This window comes from Hylobates moloch, unplaced genomic scaffold (assembly GCF_009828535.3).
Source record: "Hylobates moloch isolate HMO894 unplaced genomic scaffold, HMol_V3 SCAFFOLD_4, whole genome shotgun sequence".
Classification (NCBI taxonomy): Eukaryota; Metazoa; Chordata; class Mammalia; order Primates; family Hylobatidae; genus Hylobates; species Hylobates moloch.
The window spans coordinates 19,235,383-19,256,813 of record NW_026652279.1 but is presented as its reverse complement, the minus strand read 5'-3'; the positions used below and the strand labels follow the sequence as shown (position 1 = coordinate 19,256,813).

General features: G+C 36.0%; 1 protein-coding gene across 2 annotated transcripts in view; it reads right to left on the bottom strand.

Annotated features, from left to right (window-relative positions):
* The window catches only part of CNTN4 (contactin 4), a 991,759-nt gene that overhangs the window by 902,702 nt on the left and 67,626 nt on the right, over positions 1-21,431 (bottom strand). Inside the window, exons 2-5 of one of the 2 annotated variants that reach the window (XM_058437175.1) lie at positions 19,288-19,399; positions 14,537-14,730; positions 10,015-10,292; positions 3,979-4,116 (exon numbers count right to left, since the gene is read on the bottom strand). The exons of the other annotated variant lie outside the window; for it this stretch is intronic. The gene's annotated coding sequence lies outside the window, so the exon portion shown is untranslated. The remainder of the gene's footprint in view (positions 1-3,978; positions 4,117-10,014; positions 10,293-14,536; positions 14,731-19,287; positions 19,400-21,431) is intronic. 2 annotated transcript variants of the gene reach the window in all.

Below are 21,431 nucleotides of genomic sequence, written 5' to 3'. Positions count from 1 at the left end.
AAAATGCTAAAAGAAAACCTAGGCAATACTATTGAGGACATAGGCATGGGCAAGGACTTCATGTCTAAAACACCAAAAGCAATGGCAACGAAAGCCAAAATTGACAAATGGGATCTAATTAAACTAAAGAGCTTCTGCACAGCAAAAGAAACTACCATCAGAGTGAACAGGCAAACTACACAGTGGGAGAAAATTTTTGCAATCTACTCATCTGACAAAGGGCTAATATCCAGAATCTACAATGAACTCTAACAGATTTACAAGACAAAAGCAACCCCATCAAAAAGTGGGCAAAGGATATGAACAGACACTTCTCAAAAAAGACATTTATGCAGCCAAAAAACACATGAAAAAATGCTCATCATCACTGGCCATCAGAGAAATGCAAATCAAAACCCCGATGAGATACCATCTCACACCAGTTAGAATGGTGATCATTAGAAAGTCAGGAAACAACAGGTGCTGGAGGGGATGTGGAGAAATCGGAATACTTTTACACTGTTGGTGGGACTCTAAACTAGTCCAACCATTGTGGAAAACAGTGTGGAGTTTCCTCAAGGATCTAGAACTAGAAATACCATTTGCCCCAGCCATCCCACTACTGGGTATATACCCAAAGGGCTATAAATCATGCTACTATAAAGACACATGCACACATATGTTTATTGTGGCACTATTCACAATAGCAAAGACTTGGAACCCAAATGTCCATCAATGATAGACTGGATTAAGAAAATGTGGCAACTATACACCATGGAATACTATGCAGCCATAAAAGAGGATGAGTTCATGTCCTTTATAGGGACATGGATGAAGCTGGAAACCATCATTCTCAGCAAAGTATCGCAAGGACAAAAAACCAAACACCGCATGTTCTCACTCATAGGTGGGAATTGAACAACGAGAACACTTAGACACAGGAAGGGGAACACCACACACCGGGGCCTGTTGTGGGGTGGGGGGAAGGGGGAGGGACAGCATTAGGAGATATACCTAATGTAAACGATGAGTTAATGGGTGCAGCACACCAACATGGCTCATGTATACATATGTAACAAACCTGCACTTTGTGCACATGTACCCTAGAACTTAAAGTATAATAATAAAAAATTTAAAAAAGAAAAAAAAATGGTTTCAAGGATATGGTAAATTAAGGCTATGGAGTCCCACATGCCTCATAAAACAAAAGCAGAAAATAAAATAAATTAAGCACACAGAGAACTAATTAGCTTAGAATCTCCCAAATATTCAATTACAATGTGAGTAGTCTATGGGCTGTAACAACCAAGAAATACTTTGTACCATTATTGGCAGTCCAAGATCTCTGGAAATCACACCCTGAAGACCATCTTTCTTCTTAGTTAAAACTCTAAACAGAGGCACAGACTGAGAGCCGGGCTCATGATTGTACAACCGATGTGCCCACTGACCCAGAAAATTTGCTAATGGCTCACAGCCTCATCCCCATAGCATACACTGTGGGGATATGGCACCTTCCCATGTTTTATAGATCCACTTAGAGCATATGGAAAGTACCCTGGGGTAGCAAGAGCTCGAATCCCCTAAGTTTCAGACCCTCCTGAAAGATCTGGGATACTAATTTAGAGCCAAGTGAAAAAATGGGAATCCTATAATAGTTTCCCACTAGTAAAGAATCCAGAATTTGGACACAGGGCTGGGGAATTTACACACTAGAGGGAAGGCACTTTCCTGCAAAGGTCAGAGGAAGAGAGAGACCATGGTGAGCAATGTGTCCCCATTTCTGCCCCAAAGAAGACAGACTCCTCAAAAAACTAAATTCAGAGAATGGATGAGTCATTTGTCTCAGTGGATACATCCCAAGAGAGAAAATAAAAGTCAGCAAGGTGCCCTGCAGAATGCCAAATCAATGTCAGCCTCTGTAAAAAACCCAGGCCAGGCCCCATTCAAACCAAAGTTTTCTTTGAGTGGTGTGGACACTGAAGATGACACAACAGTCGCACAATGAGGAATCCAGGCCCAGGCCCAGGCGAAGCTTGCAGGTAAACAGTCCCATGATCGTAGACCACTCTCCCTTCTTAAGCAAAGCAAAGTAACAAAGACCACATCCTTCACAAAGATTTTGAGGATGTGAATTTTTGGAGAAGGGCCAGTATCTTTGTCCATTTTTGCTGTTATAAGCAAATAACAGAGACTGGGTAATTTGTAAATACGGAAATTTTTTTCTCACACTTCTGGAGGCTGGGAAGTCCAATACCAAGGTGCCAGCAGGTTCAGTGTCTAGTGAAGGCAGCTCTCTGTGTCCAAGATGGTGCCCTGTTGCTGCATCCTCCAGAGGGGATGATGTTGTGTCCTTACATGAAGGGATGGAGGGGTAACTCGCCCCCTCAAGCCATTTTATAAGGCACTTTATCACCTCCTAAGGGCCCTCCCTCATAATATTGTTTCACCTGAGATTAAATGTCAACATGAGTTTTCGAGGGGACACAAACATTCAAACCACAGCAAGCAGGTGGTTCATAAATAGGAATAGATGTCCTAGTAACACCGAAAAAGTCAACTGTGTCTGAAGCATCCTCCTTCCATACTTCCCCATTAGCCTGTGTTCCCAAGCTGGCTCCACCAACAAGTGTCTAGGTTTCAAGATACCACAGCTCACCCTCACCCATGCTCTGGGCTCTGTCTCTTTGGGCTGACATTTTTAGTGTGCTAGAAGTCCTCCTTCATCCCTTCCTGGAAGGGAAGTTCCTTTTAATGAAAATTTCAGGCTGGTACGGTAGCTCACTCCTGCAAAATTCCAACCCTTGGGAGGTCAAAGCTAGCGGAGTACTTGAGCCTAGGAGTTTGAAACCAGCCTGGGCAATATGGTGAAACCTCGTTTCTACCAAAATAATAATAATAATAACATACAAAAATTAGCCACGTGTGATGGTGTGTGATAGTGGTCCCAGCTACTCAGGAGGCTGAGGCAGGAGGATCACTTGAGCCCAGGAGATTGATGCTGCAGTAAGCCATGATCACGCCGCTGCACTCTAGCCTGGGTGACAGAGCGAGACCTTGTCTCAAAAAAAGAAAATTTCAGTTTATGTGAACAAAATATATTTCACTACCCTGTTCTCTGCAGAGGATAGTCTCTGTGATCCTATCCAAAAATATTTTTTTTCCAAATGTATTCGTTTCTTCTAATAGGAGAGTAGTGTCTTCCATCTCTGACATATTTGGGGTAAAGGCTTATGGCATCTTAGTAGCTTGGGGTGGTTATGTGAGTATCATTCTCAAATACGACACTCCATGTATGGCTTTGGTTGCATGGCCATTATTCCAATTATATACAGTCCAGATATCAAAGAGCTGTTCTCTTTCCCGTGGCCACAAAATTCTTAATTTATTTGAGGTCAGTGTTGACAAGCACACAAACAGATAAAGACTAACAACTAGATCCTCTATTGTCTCTCACCTAACAGACAACAGGTCTCTATAAACAATGAATCCACTGATAGATATCACCAAATGGTCAGACCTTAAATTCCCAAATCATTCCTGTCAATAAGGGGGAATAATTTATTGGGCAAAAAATGAGCCCAAAACAAAAGAGCCATGAAATTAGTAGAGAGGAAAACTGAAATCAGAAAAACAAAGTTAGCAAAATCCTATTGTTATTATGGATTCACCTCTGGGAACCAAGAGAAAACATACGTAGAAGAAAATTTCCCGTGAAGTACATTCCTACATGACAAATTTTGCCTTGCTTTGTCAGTTGAATCCACTGGATATCTCAGTGGAGGATCTCCAAAGCTGTTAAAATTAATTTTAAAAAAAGAAAGGTAAAATCAAGGCTGTAATACATGTATAAGATTAATAGGTGTAAAGATTTTATTTTACTCATAATGAGAGATCCAATCAAATGTTATAGCTGCTTTCTGTTTCTGGATCTATTTTGAAAACAGATCCAAAGATTTCCTAAAAAACTGAATGTATAATGTTAGTTATTGAACTTACTGAAGAATCTTCTTTAGAGAAGATATGAGTTAGAGCTAAAATTTTATCTTTCTACCATATGGATATAGTTCTTTTTCATCCAGCATTTTTATAGTTGATTTTCAGTATTTGTGAACACCAAACCACGTTCAATATAATCTGAAACAAAGAAGAGAGCACCTGCTGTTAGGAACAGTCATTTTAAGTTGAACAAAACCATTCAGGAGAAAAAAAAAAAAAAAAAACACATGCTGAGTTGGTGGTTTTATCTCAAAAGAACCAGTTCTCAACCAAGACAAAAACAAACTTATGGGGAAGTTTTGCTTGGAAAATAGCTTCAATATTATTTAATACCAATAAATGGCTTATAGGAAGACATATTTTACTTTATTAATGTTACAATGAGTCTTAATTTTAAACACTAAGTCAGGTAATTCATCACATATACAATAAGCTGTATATTCAACAGTTTTATTTGGCTGGTTACCCCATAATTATAAGGAGTAGTTCAGATAGTTCATAATATATATGGATGGGTAGATATTACATATTGGGTATTTATTAATGAAAAGATGAAAAGACATAACTTGGAATTTCTTATTTAGTAGTGAAGAAATAAACAAGCTACAACTAATGTTAGATCTCTAGACTTTATTAAGAATAATCAACAACTTTATATCATCTCAATTCATTTAGTGTTGTGAATTTATTGAGAATCTTTTTTTGGATATCCAAGAATAGATATATATGTGTATATGTGTGTGTGGGGTGTGTGTGTGTGTGTGTGTGTGTGTGTGTAAAAAGACAGAGAAAGAGAGAGAGACCCAAGTCAAGAAAAAGCAAGGCACAATTGATAACTAATTTTCCAACTACAAATGGCTATCACTGTCTGGATGTTGAAATAGGAACCACCTAGCATATTTGCTGAGAATTCCAACCTCAGAAGCACTGTCCAAAACATGTTGGAATGTACGTGTTAACATGGTGGAACTTGTAATTTATGATAAAATTATACTTTGCTAGAACCTGTTGATTCTATTATATTGTTTTCTCAGGAATTCATCATTATTGAAATGGATTTACTGTGGTTAATGTAAATGCCTAGAAGCATTCACTATTTATTCTTGCAGAGGAACCAGCAATGACATATAGATCACCACCTAAAGTTGGGTCATATTATTTGCTTATGTAGTGTTATACTTTACATATGCAAATGTGACTATCATACCACCAAAACTGGTGCAACTGCTACTTTCTCTGACCGGGAATTTATTTTCATTAGCCCCTACTTTGTTCACCCAAGCTGTGATCAACAAGGAAAAAGGTTTTTAATAGTCCACTTAAAAGGACAATATGGTAGTTGAAAACAGAATGAAAGGTACTAATCCATCAGTGATGAAAAGCAACTTTGGCTTTTTTAACACTAATTAATAAGCCAAACAGCCCTTGTATTTAAAATGTAATCATTTACAAAGGCAGCAAAGTTACAGGAGGAAATAGCACTGGATTAGTAGTCAGGAGACTTAGAGCCCCATTACAAGTACAATGTGACATAGGACAATTGACTTCACTTCCCTGTGTTTTCCACTTTTGTCCTCAAAAATAAACTAAGTATTTGCTGGTGGAGTTCCACTCAAACGGCTTCTGGTATTTGACACATTCTACTAAATGTGAATTTTCAGAATTTCACACAAGGCACCTGTCCCTTCATACATCACTTATCAGTGACATCTCATCACCTCTCACTACCCACATTCTGGTACCCAGTTTGGCTAATAGTCTTTAAACATTTGGGGGCTTCTAAAAACCCTGGGGGTGATCACATTTGTTTTCTTATTCCTCTTTAAGGAATTGTGCTTTTATTCATGAGTGTCACTTTCAGCACCTAATATATCTTTTTCAATAACGCATCAATCACTTTTAAATAATAATTTTTTGTAGGTCATGCTGAAGTCATAAAACTAATGATTTTGCAAGTTCACTTTAGGCAGAAACATTTTATGTCAGCAGATAAAGCACATTGCACTGATAAACTAAAGATAAACAAGTTTCCCATGTAGTTGTCCTCAATAAGTAGTTAAACACAATGAATCCAGTCTAATCATGAGTAGTAACCAGATGGCTAGGCAATATTTGACACATGACTTATCTGTCAATGCTCATAGCCACGTACTCAATTCACTCTGGGTTTGACCTTGATTGTCTTACAGACTCTGTCAATCACAATGGCATGTGATTCTTCAATCCAAGGTAAATTTCCTCTGTAACTATAATCAGATGGTTGCTAAGGCATCACTGTCAGTCACTGAGTTATCCCCAAAGGTAGGCTTTCTATAAGTGTGCGTGATAGTCAACAAACTTTCAGTTAAAATGCCAGTGGAAGACAATTTATGCTGTACTTGAGATAAGTTTGCTGGAAAGAACGAGCTTTCAGGAGAGACTAATTCAAGAAACTGGACTGGGAAACATGGATAAGGAAGGTCGGGAGCAACCCTAAAAATCAAACTAATCAGTAATTTTCTTGCAATCAAGCCTTTTACACAGTATTCAGGGAAGTAAAATCCTCTTACTAGACCCATCAGTGAGCAAGTGGACCCAAAATATGTGTTTCTTATTTGAAAAGCATGAGACAAAATTTGTGGTCAAAGATAGCCAAGTTTGAATCCCAGTTCTACTATTCTACTATTGATAAGGTTAAACTTTACATCTCACTTTTCTAACCTGTAAAGTAACATATCCTTCTAGACTATTGTGAAGAATGAATTTGATAATAAATGTAAATATACCTAGTAATATACATGACCTAGTAAATCAGTCCTTTAATGTTAGTTCCATCCCTATCCTTCTAGAAAACATTTTAATTTAAAAATAAATGTTTTAGGCTAGATGTATTATTTACCAGATTAGGAAATTTAAACTCATAAAAAAATCTATAAAATCAGAGAGCTAACTATTAATTAGGACTCTCCTTTATCTACCACGTAGATACAATCAACATACATGCACCATCTAATTCAGCATCCATAAGCTACCTATGGCTATGGAGACCTTGAAATGTTGCTAATCTGAATTGAGATGTGCTTCAAGTAAAATATACACTAGATTTATAAGGCTTAGTACAAAAAATGTAAAATATTTCACTAATCATTTTTACAACTGAGTACCTATGAAGTAATGAGTGTTTTACATAAAATATATTACTAATGTTAATTTTACCTATTTCTTGCTGTTGTTTGTGGCTCGTTGAAAAAGTAAATTTGGCTACGTAGCTCACATAATATTTCTAAAGGAGAGTGCTAGTATATATAGTCGCTCTTTAATGAATGCCTGAATAAACAAATTTGGTAGGTGCTTTTGGAATTATACCTGTAGATCATCTCACTAAACACAGTCCTTGGAAATTAAAATACACACTGAGTGTAAATAGGTGAATATTAAAAGTTTTGAAGAGAAAGTACTATGAGAAAAATAAAAGTTCAGTATAAAATTGCTAATGGCGGTGTTGGACATGAAAAACATATTGTCCTCAATGACATTCATAGTGTACACTCTTAATAGGGTAATATTTTTTGTTACAGCTGCTACAGGGAAAGCATTCATCCATGCTGGAAGTTGAAGTTTATTATCTCAACTTCATTGGAGGTACAAGGTATTGTATTAATGAAATCTAAGTCTCCTCTCTCCTTACCAATTCATCCTATTTGGGGCATTATGGGACGGTCAGCTAGACAGCTTTACCTCATTCAAAGAACAGAAGACCAGGAAGCAGTGTTTCTTATTTTCCCCCCAAAAAAAATACTCTCATGGATAATTTTTATTTGACCAGAAATATTTTAATTATGTGAGCACTTAAAAAGGTACAAATAATTATGTGCAATTACATGATAATTACTCTCAACATAATTACCACACCAGTGCAGCTTTGTTAGAGATAATCAGATGGTTATTGGTGAACTGCAAATTAATTGATAACAGGACATTTATAATTGCAAATGATCATGATTACCTTGGAGTATGAGCACATTAGAAATGTGAGTAGGAGAGTAGGAGGATCAGGGACATTCATTTAACAGAAATGTCATAGAATAAGTAAGATTAGATCATAAATCTACTTGACTCAGTTCCAACCTAAAGGATGCTCTGTGTCTGCTATCTGCAGATTTTTTGGTCGTATTTCATTCAATATATACACAGCCTATTTTGGGTTAGTCTACCAATCAGAGATTTTCTTCCTGTGTGCACCATCTGTGTTGTAGTCTGACTGTATTTATAGGCATCTTAGTAGCAAATTACACTTTTAGAGTTAGATGATAACAGAATACCTACCCCCCCAAAAAAGATACAGATGCCAAGAGGTAAAAATGTCTTAAGATCACACACACAATGAGTGGTGGGCCTATAGAATTTCAATTCTCCTCATTTCCAGTCTAGAACTGCATTAAATTAACATGGCACAAACCTAGTTTCTTCACATACTATTTTACATTGTCGTACTTGAACATTGACCCTCAAATAAATATTTAATCATTGATTCAAGCCTAACATAGGTCTCTGTTTTAATGCCATCCTAAACATTAATATCTGAGAATTCATTAGTTTGATGTTAATTACAATTTTTTTTTCTAAATCACAGTAACATGAACATGAATCTATTAAAGCAAACACTACTTTCCATGATAGAATGCCTACCACACTTTGCGAAACAGTCTTCCTATTCCATATTCCGACTGTATGCCAGAATGTCTCTATAATTCTTTGAGTTTAAGATGGCTTAGAATAGCACTCTGCACTTCAGAAAACAAAAAAAAGTACGCATCTTTGTGTAGAGCAATGCATTACATATTAATTCAAAGACATATGTGTTACAGCCCTGGCCCTTGAGAAGCTCAAAGCTCTCATAGAGTATAAAAGCCTTACACAAATACCTTCAACACCAGGCAGCATGAAATGTATGCTATGAAAGCAGTGCATCCTGCTACAGAATTTCACAGGTCCTAGCTACCATTCCAGGATGAAGTGAATGGTAATGACTTTGAAAATAAGGGAGAAATGAGGTGGGGCTTGAAGAGTATTCAAATTTAGGAATATGGAGTAAGGACATATAAGGTAGAGTATAAAAAATTGTTTAAATCCAGATGATAGAGAAAGAAAAGCAAGGCAATTGTGATGGTTAAATTTTATGCATCACCTTGGCTAGGGTATGGGGCCCAGTAGTTTGGTCAAATACTAGTCTTGATATTGCTTTGAAAGTATTTTGTTGATAGGATTAACATCTATAATCAATTAAGTTTAAGTAAAGGAGATTATCGTCCTTAATGTGGGCGATCTTCATTCAATCAGTTGGAAGCCTTAAGCGTAAAAACTGAAGTTTCCTGGAGATACACACACACACACACACACACACACACACACAATCCTATTGGTTCTGCTTCTCTGAAGAACCCTGGCAGATAGAGCATATTAAGATCAACGTAAGTAGGCAAAAACAAGAGCAAAGCAAAATGACTGGAAGTTAGATTTGGAACAGACAGCACAGACGTGCTGAATAGCCTGCTAAAGAATTCAGATGTCTGGAGGAATTCAGGGAGGAGCCCCAGAAAGTGTGGTGAGCAGAGGAGCAAAAACAATCCAAGAAGTGCACTGGGGAGACAAGTGTGCCAGTAGTATTTCTGATGGGTCAGAGGAAAAAAGATATCAGATGTTGAGAAACCAGGTAGAATGTTATTAACAATATTTAATCGCTAACCTTCCCAAATCAATAAAATCCATGAAAATCACACTGAAAATGTTGAATTCCATCCTGTAATAAAATGATACAGTGATAAAGTAATATATTCTTACCTCTACTTTTGACTTAAGAGCTCTTTTGAGAAAACATGGTTTTAGCAACTCTTGCTTTAAACTTTTGTTTTCATGATTCCTTAATGGATACACAGTATAGTATTACTCATAGCTCCCGCTTTCATCCGCATTTAACTATCTGACATACAAGGAAATGGACATCAAATGACCTTTATTAAAAAAAAATTCTCTCTGACTCTTGAGTGATTTTTTTACCTTTATATTTCTGCCTGCTGTTACATGTGTCTATAGGTTTTCTTGGGTACAAATAGCACTCTTTGTTAATTTTCTCTTGACTTCCATTTGACAGGAAAGTTGTTTCTCAAAGTATTCTTATAAATTCAGAAAGGGTTCCAATTTCTTGATATTGACCTTGAAGTGATGTTTATTTCTTGCATTACTTGTTCTAGTATAGTTTCTTTATTTCATATTCAAGTTGATTTTCAAAGCAATGAATCCCCCTAAGCTATATCAAATAACTTAAAATATAACCGCTGAAATTAGAAAGCAAAAATAAAAGTGATAATCTTGGTCCAGTTTGCTTGTGGCATATCATGCTAATCTGTTGACACTTTTTCTTAAAGCAGTGTTATACTAATTACCATCATTAGCAAACATCCTCCATTATGTTGGCCATATGTGCATACCACTAGAACTACTTACTTAGCATTGTTAATTCATATTTTAAATTTAAATATGTATTTTCCATTTGTCTGAATGAATAGACTCAAGGAAGCCATGCATTTGCCAGGCTGCTTATATTTTCCTAATATACATAATAATATATACATATTTCTACTATTAAAACAAAAGCTAATCTTAGGTATGTCACCCAAAACAATCATAGTACCACTCACTAAGTGGTATATGTATTCTATTTAGCAAACTCATTAATAAGTACATATTAGACCCTTTATTTATATTCTGCTATTCCTTACCGGGACAGTGGTAGAAAGTATATCAAGTGAAGCCCTGACAAATACTCACTCGTTTCCTGTGAAAGACATCTCCCTACTGTTGAAGAATCTGCTCATCCTAGAAGGCCTGTCATTGGCTACATAGTTAATGCATGTTCTGTGTGATTTCAGGAAGCATGACAAGTACTTGTGTGTGGAAGCTACAAGGCAGTGCGTTTAGACTCAATATATAAAAAGAATCATTTCTGCCAAAGAGATTACAAAATGATGCTGTACTAGTTAGGCTTTTTTTCACATACATGGAATAAACCATCTTTTCAGGTAACTTGAGTTCATGAGATGTAATTTAAAGATAAAGGGGTTGGTAAAGAGGGCAGATAATCTTCTCCTGACTCTACTAACTACTTTATTTACATTAAATTTTATGCTGTGCTATCTGCTTGCCTGTAATATCATTGCCCTCTCTCTGTGCCTTTTAGCTTTAGTCGGACCACTCTGCTCATTCTGTCTGTATAATCAGATCAGGTTAGGGTGCCATGACATATTCAACACACCAGTTAGCCAGAGCTCTTACCAAGTCACTTATTAAGGATCACAGTCCTTTGGGGACAGGGAGCCACCTCTGGTTCATTACATCATGGTTAGTGAGATTAAGTCATCTGGTATCAAGCACTAGTTACTACTCAAGCTCAATCCTCTGCATGGCATTGAAGAAGCCTCTGTCTCTGACCTTCTGCTTCAAATGTTTCCCCGTATTCTTAATTTTATTTTTTCAGCTTTCTTGTATGGAGTTTACAATCTCATAAGATAAATAAAATTTCTGTACAAATATAAACAGTGTTAGGCCATTTGAAATGCATGTCATAACAATGGACCAAAGTGCTACAGAATTTCTCAGACTTTTTTTCCTGGTTGAAATAAAGCAAAATTACTAAGGCGAAGGATGGTAAACTCGGCCATGAAGGATTAGTGATTTCCATGTTTAGGAAAAACAAGCTAGGATATTCTAGACAGGGAATCCTACAAAAAAAAATCCAAGGTCACAAAGAAAAGGCAAGCTATCGGCAGAGGTTTAGGAGACTAATGAACATTCTCAAGTTTCCTAATATAGGACAGTGAACCTAGAAGGTACCTTTTATAACACATTCATTAGAGATCTTATTTTATAAATTAAATAAATGTCTTATACATATTTCTAAAGATCAAATATTTATGTCCCCTGCAAATTCAAATGCTGAAATCCTAATCACCAATGTGATAGCGATATAGTTGGAATATTTGTCCCCACCCAAATCTCAAGTTGAATTGTAAACCACAGTTTTGGAGACGGGGCCTGGTGGAAAGTGATTGGATCATGGGGGAGGACCCCTCATGGCTTCGTGCTGTCCTTACAATAATGAGTGTCCATATACAGTTGTTTGAAAATATGTGGCACTTCCCCACTCTCTTGCTCCTGCTTTTGCCATGTGATGTGCCTGCTCCTGCTTTGCCTTCTGCCATGACTGAAAGCTCCCTGAGGCCTCTCTGAAAGCTGAGCAGATGTCAATGCCATGCTTTTACCACTTGCAGAACTGTGAGTCAATTAAACCTCTTTTTAAAATAAATTACCCAGTCTCAGATATTCCTTTCTGGCATGAAATGAACTTGAGAATGTTCATTTCTGGCAACACAAGAATGGCCTATCACAGATACTATTAGGAGGTAAGGCCTTTGGTAGATGATTAGATCACGAGGGTGGAACCCTCTTGAATGAGATCAGTGCCCTCATCAAAGAGACTCAGGAGAGTTCCCTGGTCCCTTACACCCTGTGAGAACTCAGAGAGAAGAAGGCTGGCTATAAACCAGGAAGTGGGCCCTCACCAGACATCCAATTTGCCAGCTCCTTGATTTGGAAATCCCAGCCTCCAGAATTTTGAGAAATAAATGTCTGTTGCTTATAAGCCACCCAGTATATGGTATGCTGTTAGAGAAGCATGAATGAACTAAGACATGTATGCATATTTATAAGAAAAGAAATGGCTTAGTTTTCTTATACACCTCCATCTAGGGGTATTACAATTTTACAATCAGTTGTTCAATCTGAGTGAACAACTATAGCCTCTTTTCCACGGAAAAGACAGCAAGTGATCTACTCTGCAGAAACCAAGTTGCTGCACCCTTCTACCTTAAAAGTAAAAATAAATGAATGTGGGCCTTACCATTCCCTTATTCAACTACTCACCAAACAAGTTCAGGCTCAGTGACACTCATTTAGCTTGTCGCTGAGTTGACCTTTGAACATCCGAAAGATTTTCTCTGCATCATACTTGCCATAGTATAACCAACTTCAACTTTACTTCACACTGATCCAACTCTCAGGAATATTCAATCTATCCCTTTCTGTCCATTAACAGTTTGATATCCCCACAAAAAGCTCTGCCTAAGATAAATAAACCATTAAAATAAATACTTCAATAAAAATCTATAATAAGTACTGTGGAAATTCTGAAGAAGGAGTGTTTAATTCTGCATATAAATTCTAATACAGGTAAATTACACTATTGGATGAAAAATAATTGATCTTTCAGATTCCCAGAGGCTCTATGCACTGGCTTCTCACCATTCTGTATGTCTTGGCTAAAGTCCATCAACTGGCTAGTACCATCCCTAATTAGCAACTTAGTAGATTATGCCTATGTTGACATTTCTGTTCAAGCCAAATGGTCTGTTTGCTCAGTTGATCACTGTGTCCTCGTTAGGAGTTCTTAGCCCATCAAAATCATATTTGATGAGTCTGGCAAAGTACTCAACTGTATTTGTATTCTCTTTTGTTCTAATGCTAATCATTGAGAATTTTAACCATTCTTCCGAAGAACTGAAAAGCTCCAATTTGGAAATCAAAACAAACCAGTCTTCTGTGTGATGACTGGTATCAGCACAATCTACCATGTTACAGATCACTGATGGCTGTTCTGATCTGTAGTGCCAATAATACCTGTCACATAAGCTTAAAATGTCAATCATCTTTGCCTTTCTTCTCTTTTGGCCCCTACATGCCATCAGGAACCAAGCACTGTCCTCACTTTCACAATCTCTCTTTTTCATTTGCCTCTTTTCCAATTCCATTTCCTCTACTCCAGTCCAGGATTTTACTACCTCTTGCTTGGTCTATTTAATTGCCTTCTAACTTGGCTCTCCATCTCCACTGTCAGTCTCCTGCAATCTGCTATCCACTGCAGCTAGAGCAGTTGTCCTGATGGACATCAACCACTCATGTCCTTCTCACATTCAGAAATCTTTAAAGCTCCCTACCATCTACGAAAAGAATGTGAGTCTACTTAGCCAAGTATTAGATGACTTTCATGGGCTGGCCTACTTGCAACCAGTTTTCTTTTTTTTATTTTTTATTTCAATCGTTTTTAGGGTACAGGTTGTTTTTGGCTACATGGATAATCCCTTTCTGGGATTTTGGTGCAGCCATCACCCAAGCAATGAACACTGTATCCAATATGTAGTCTTTTATCCCTCACCCCCATTTTACCCTTCCCCAAAAGTCCATTAAATCATTCTTATGCCTTTGCATCCTCATAGCTTGGCTCCCACTTATAAATGAGAACATAACAATATTTGTATTGTATGTTCTGAGTTACTTCATTTAGAATAATGGCCTCCAGCTCCATCTAAGTTGCTGCAAAAGACATTATTTCTCTTCTTTTTATGGCTGAGTAGTATTCCATGGTGTATATATGCCCCATTTTCTTTATCTACTCTTTGGTTTGCAATCAGTTTTCCAATCATTCTTAATAAATTCTGATATACTCAAAAGAAAAAGATCAACTTACAATAAAACTTGACTTAGTAAATAGCTTTCCCCTGGATGCAGTAGAGCAGTGGTTCTCAAACATTCGGGTCCATCAGAATCACCTGGAGTGCTTGCTGAAACACAGATTCTGAGCGTGGGCTCCAGAAATTTCTGATTCAGGAGATCAGGAATGAAGTCTGAGACTTTCTGTTTCTAACAAGTTCCTAGGTGCTCCTGTTCCAAGGAACAATGGTATAGATGACAGCACCACAGAACCAAGAGTCTAGACTAGAACCCAACAGTCAATATTAATACTAAACACAGCAAGAGCTCAGTGCATACTATTCAGTAAGTAACTCAAGTAAATACAGTATACTAATGATCTTTTCTTGTCTTTCATGGTTTTTGATGTGACTGGAGAGTATGTTTCCCTCATAACTATGAGCAGATTCTAACAGTGAGTGTGCTTACCTGTGCTTTGGGATGTGTCATTCAGAATATCTCTAAGAACTGGTTTGGCTTACGATCTCAATCATACAGGTAGAATATAGACGATGATGTCCCACTGACTTTTTTTAACCCAGATTGGAAATAGCTCTACTTTTTGCAATTATTAAAGCAATGACTGTTCACCATTCAAATATTTCAGAATATATAAAAATAAAGTTAAAAATCTCCACTCTGTAATTTCATCCCCTTAATTCTTGAAGTTAGTATTAGTTTCACATTCTTTTCTTTTTCTACACACAAAAGACAGACAAAAACGCAAAGACGTGGAATTATAAAAATGGGATCACATATTACATCCTATTTTATGAGTGTTTTTGTCCTCTGAAAATGTAATGGCATTTTTCCAAGTCCACACATGTAGACCTACCTCATCATTATTTAAAGTTATTTTAACATTTTTGGTAAGAACAAATCATTTTTATTTATCTGTCCATTTCCTGGTGGACATTTAGGTGCATGGGTTTTGGATATAATCAAAAATACTGCAATAAATATTAGTTTATATATGACTTTGTGTTTATAAAGAATTCCTGCCTTACAGAACTTAATATTTTAAAGAAACATCTTTCTCTATTATAGTTATTCGACTTGAATCAGGCTGAGGAAGTCCTTGCTTAAAAGTTAGAAACATTCTATATTTTCGTATTGTAGTATGTGATTATTTCTATATTTAAGTTTCAGAGTAATGCGTTTTTGTTTGAAGTGGTATTGATCTAAGTATTAAAATAGACCATTTTTTTCAGTATTTGCTGAGTTATCAATCCATATTACAATTCATTTTATATGACATTTAATATCCACTTAAATTTATAACTACGGTTTGTTCTATTTCTATTGATCTATCTACATCTGCATAAGTTTTTACTGACAGTACATTTTAAAATATTTTGGCTTTTAAATTCACATTTATATCTAGTAAAGTCTCCCATTCCCTCTTCCACAAGGCTCTGTTCACTCCCTACATTTCTCTAGCCACTTTTTTCTCCAAATCAAATTTAGGTTCATTAAGTTCTGCCCTTATTCTAAGCAAAAAACAAAAACAGAAAAAGTGTAAAGATTTTTATTTGAACTTCGGTAAACTTATAGATTAATGTGGTCACATGTGACATCCTTAGAATGACAGGACTTTCCATTTAGGAGGAGAGTGTGTTTACTTTTCAATCAAGCACTTGTTTATATCATTTAGTGAATGGTACTTTTTTTTCATGTAAGTCTTGATGATTTCCTAAGTTTCCTAAGTTTACTTCTAATTTTTTTGTATTTCTTTCTTCTGTGAATATAATATTCTTCTTTTTTTTTTTTTTCTGGAGACGGAGTTTCGCTCTTGTCGCCCAGGCTGGAGTGCAGTGGCTCCATCTCGGCTCACTGCACACTCCGCCTCCTGGGTTCATGCCATTCTCCTACCTCAGCCTCTCGAGTAGCTGGGACTACAGGTGCCTGCCACCACATCCGGCTAACTTTTTGTATTTTTAGTAGAGACGGGGCTTCACCGTGTTAGCCAGGATGGTCTCGATCTCCTGACCTTGTGATCCTCCCACCTAGGCCTCCCAAAGTGCTGGGAATACAGGCATGAGCCATCAGGCCCGGCCTCCTTTACTTTTTTGATTCTTGCAAGTATTAGTTAATAAATAGTTTCATTTATCTTATCTCTCATCATGTTAGTAAACTCATTAGTTCTAAAAGCTTCTAATTGTAAAACTTTATTGAAGAATCCAAATACAATCTGAAAATAGTAATATTTGTCCTTTCCCATTATTTATTCTTAATTGTTTTCATTTTACCAACTATAATCTTCAGAGCATTGTTGACTAAGAGCATTGATAAAGAGTATTTCTGTTCTTTCTTTAACTTAAAACAGAAAGAGTTTTACCATTTACAGTGAATTGTTATATTCACTACCATTTTTCATATCTTTCATAATAACCTTAAAGTTTCTAGGCTGGGTGCAGTGGCTCATGCCTGTAATCCCAGCATTTTGGGAGGCCGAGGTGGGCGGATCACGAGGTCAGGAGATTGAGACCATCCTGGCTAACACGGTGAAACCCCGTCTCTAGGGCGTGGTGGCGGGCGCCTGCAGTCCCAGCTACTCGGGAGGCTGAGGCAGGAGAATCGCTTGATCCTGGCAGGCAGAGCTTGCAGTGAGCCGAGATCACGCCACTGCCCTCCAGCCTGGGCGACAGAGTGAGAGTCGGTTTCAAAAAAAAAAAAAGTTTATTTTATCATTCCTAATGTTCTAAGAATGTTACTGGGAAATATCTATTTGATTTCATCAAAAGGCTTTAAACATCTTTCAAAATAGAGATAAGGAATTTATCTTTTCAACGTATTATAAATAATTAATGTACCTCTGAATACTAAACTCTTCTTGCATTTTTAGAACAAATATACTTGGTAAGTGTGTATCATTCTTTTAACTTAATGATGCCTGCGATTCAATCATATTTACGAGAGTAATAATAAGGAACCTGGTCTACAATTTTTGTTACTGTTACTTCGTACCGCCTTTCTAAAATTTGACAATATATTTATGTTAGCCTCTCAAAACATGAACTTTAAATAAGATATAAAGTGTTCCTCCCTGTTACTTTTAGTTTTAAAATTTTGAAACATTTTAAATCACTTGGTAGTGATTTGTTTCTTGAGCTTCAGCACATAACTAGGAAGCCATCTGAATCTGTGTATGTTGCAGAACTGAGGGTAAATCTAAGACAATCTTTTTTATTCGCTTTATCTTGGCAATTCATTTAAGCAGGAAATTTTTCTTTTCTTGAAAAAACAAAGTGGTTCTTTCTTTTTCCAAGCAAATCACCAATTCTGCTTGCAAGTATACATCCATAACAAGCACTACTGATTTTGAAAATGTATTAAATACATATGGTCCTATCTCCTTTAAATTTAATATTATACATTTATGAACTCATTTTTTTGAATCAGAAACAACAAAGCTTTGTTGATTTTACAAGTCTTTTCAAATATGGGGTATTTTTAATTCTAATTCTATATATTTTGTATGTAAACAAGTCATTAATTTCTACTTTTAAATAACTATTCATTTATTGATTTATTTTGTTTTATAATGCTCATTTTCTAGCCTCTCGAGTTAAATGTTTAGATTACTTAATTTCAATCTTTCATATTTAAAAATGATGCATTTACATTTAAAAAAATCTCGGTAAACATCTGACCACATATTAGAATCCTGAATAATTATTTTTTGTGACTTGCTTTAAAGATAGTTCATAGTGTCATTGATTTCCTCTTAAACCCAAAAGCCATTCACAAGTTTCTTTGTTTAATTTTAATTTTCAAGTAGTTCATATTTTTGGTCCTTGCTAATTTATAATTTTATTGCTCTTTAATTAGAAAATAAAACCTATGAGATTTTTAATATTTGAAATTTTCTTTACATATATGATCAAGTTTCATAAACATTCCAAAAACATTTTTGAAACAATATACAGCCTACATTTGTAGAGTATAACTTTCCAACCATGGAGACAAGGTCTTGCTCTGTCACCCAAGTCAGAGTGGAGTGCAATGGCCTCATCATAGCTTACTATAACCTTGAACTCCTGGACTCAAGCAATGCTCCTGGCTCAGCCTAGCTGGGACCATAGGCACACAACACCATGCCCAGCTAATTTTTTAACATTTTTTGTAGAGATGGAGCCTTCCTGTGTTGCCTGGTCTGTTGAATGCCTAGCCTCAAGTGATCCTTCTGCTTCAGGGATTACAGGCATAAGCCATCTTGCCTGGTCTTGAAATAAATCTTCACTGAATTATAATATTCAAACCAGGGGTTCTCAAATGAGGAAAGGGAAACATCATATAGTATTAGAAGCCAAGTGGATATATTAAAATGGGCCAGGGTGAAAACAAAGAAGTATTTTGTTAGAATGTTTTCATTTATTTTTAGTCATCATATTAACTTTATTTTACAATTAAAATGTTATTAAATGACAAGGTAAAAAGTTGATGGTTATCAAAGCATTGGTATAAGCTTAAAATTGTGGAAAATATTACATCATTTGTCTTGGATTTTTTTGACTAGTCCAATTCTGGGAGATGTATTAAAATTTCCCAGTCTGGTAATAGTTTTGTTAATTTCTTCTTGAATGTTTATGTATCCAGTTCATCATAATATGTGTCTTTCAGTGCACAAAAGTTTGATGCTATTATACCTTGTTTAATGGTGGATTTTTTTTGTAAAAATAGCCCTATGTGCCATCTGATTATTTATTATTTGAAGCGTATTGTAATAATGGTATTGTTACCTGCTACCTTTTTATTTTTGGTGGTGGTTATGATAGGAGGCTCTGTTATATTTGTCCACATCCATTCATTCCATGAGGTGGCAATCATTTTTGAACCATATGTCCAGTCATGCCAAGAGCTGCAGATATAATAGTGAAAAACTTTCGGATTACTTCGTGCCATTTAAAAAAAAAAGTCTTCTTTTAAACAGCATGGAATTGGTTTATCCTTCTTAAGCTAATGTAAGAATGCTTTGTAATTTAAGATTTAATTTACCTACTTTAATTGTAACTTACATATATATTTTTAAATTTATTTTTATTACATCTGTCAGATGTACACAACATATTTTGATATACATATACATAGTGAAATGATTACTACTATCAAACTACATTCTATCACTTATAGTTGTTTGTTTATATTTTCTCATTGTTTCATTGTTCCAAATTTTTACTCTACTGTTGAACCTTTCTTTTTCTTCTTATGTATTATTTTCCATTCTCTAGCCATTAAGGAGCTATTCATCTTATTTCTCTTTCACTGTTGGTAATCTTTAAATATATAAGCATATGTAATTAATGTTTCTCCATCAATCTCAATAATTAAACTGTCTCTAAGAGCTCCCCCTTCAGGAACAAGGCTAGGCATTTACAAGCTTCTAAGTCTTCAGTGATTCCCTTACACTACACAGCATTCACCACAGCATACACACAGCACCTAGATTCTCTTGAAATAAGCTAGAATTTACTTTCAGACAAAAATGATTGCATTATGGTCCTTGCAGTTGAGGATCCTTTCTTAACCATTTCATTAATATTTCATAACTTACATTATCAATAATAATTTAATTGTAATATATTTTATTGAACTCATTACTCCCAGGTTACCAAATTTGGCTGTCAGGTCACTTGGAGAACTTAATAAAAATACAGACTACTGGGACCTATCTCAGGTTTACACTCTCATAGTCTCTCACTTTGGACTCCAGGAATCAGCATTTAAAGTCTCCTTGGCAGAATTCCCTTGCTTGTTATCTTTTCGCTTTTTGATAATAATTATTATCAAAAATAGTAGATAATAACCAAAAAAAATCCTAACAGGTGTGAGATGAGATCTCACTGTGGTTTTGATTTTCATTTCCCTGATGAATACTAATGTTGAGCAAGGATGTGGTGAAAAGGAAACCCTTAAACACTGTTGATGGGGATATAAATTGATATTAAGCATTATAATGAATACACCATTATGCAAAACAGCAAAGGTTCCTCAAAAAGTTAAAAATAGAACAGTCATATGACCCAGCAATTCCACTGCTGGGTATATATCCGAAAGAAATAAAATAGCTCTCTTGAAGAGACAGCTGAACTTCCACATTCATTACAGCATTATTCATAATAGCCCTGATATTGAAGAAATCGTGATACACACATCACAATTGTGGTATATATAAAATATAGCGTATAATATTAATAGTAATATATAATATTATTCCACACAGCTGAACATTTTTCAGTCTTAAAAAAAAATTCTGCCAGTTGTAACAACATCAATGAGTCTAGAGACATTATTATGCAAAGTGAAGTAAGCCAGGCACAGAAAGACAAATATTGCGTGATCTCACTTATATGTGGAATCCAAAAGAGCTGAACTCATAGAAACAGAAAATAGAATGGTGGTTACCAGGGGGCAGGTGTGGGGGTAACAGGGAGGTTTTGGTCAAAGGGCACAAACTTTGAATAGTTTCTGGATACCTAATGAATGAATGATTTCTGGATACCTAATGTACAGCATGGCGAATATAGTTAATACTAATGTATTGTATACTTGAAATTTGCAAAGAGAGTACGTCTTAAGTATTCTCACCACAACAAAAAAAGGTAACTATGTGAGGTGATGAAGATGTTAACTAACTTGATTGTGGTAATCTTGTCACGATGTACACATATGTCAAAATAATCAAGTTGTATACCTTGAAGGTACACAATTTTTTATTTTTCAATTATTCTTCAATAAAGCTGGGGAAAGAAAATCTCCTTAGGTCATTTTTTTTTTTTTTTTTTTTTTTTTTTTAAGATGCAGTCTTGCTCTTGTCACCCAGGCTGGAGTGCAATGGCGCGACCTCAGCTCACTGCAACCTCCGCCTCCTGGGTTTGAGCAATTCTCCTGCC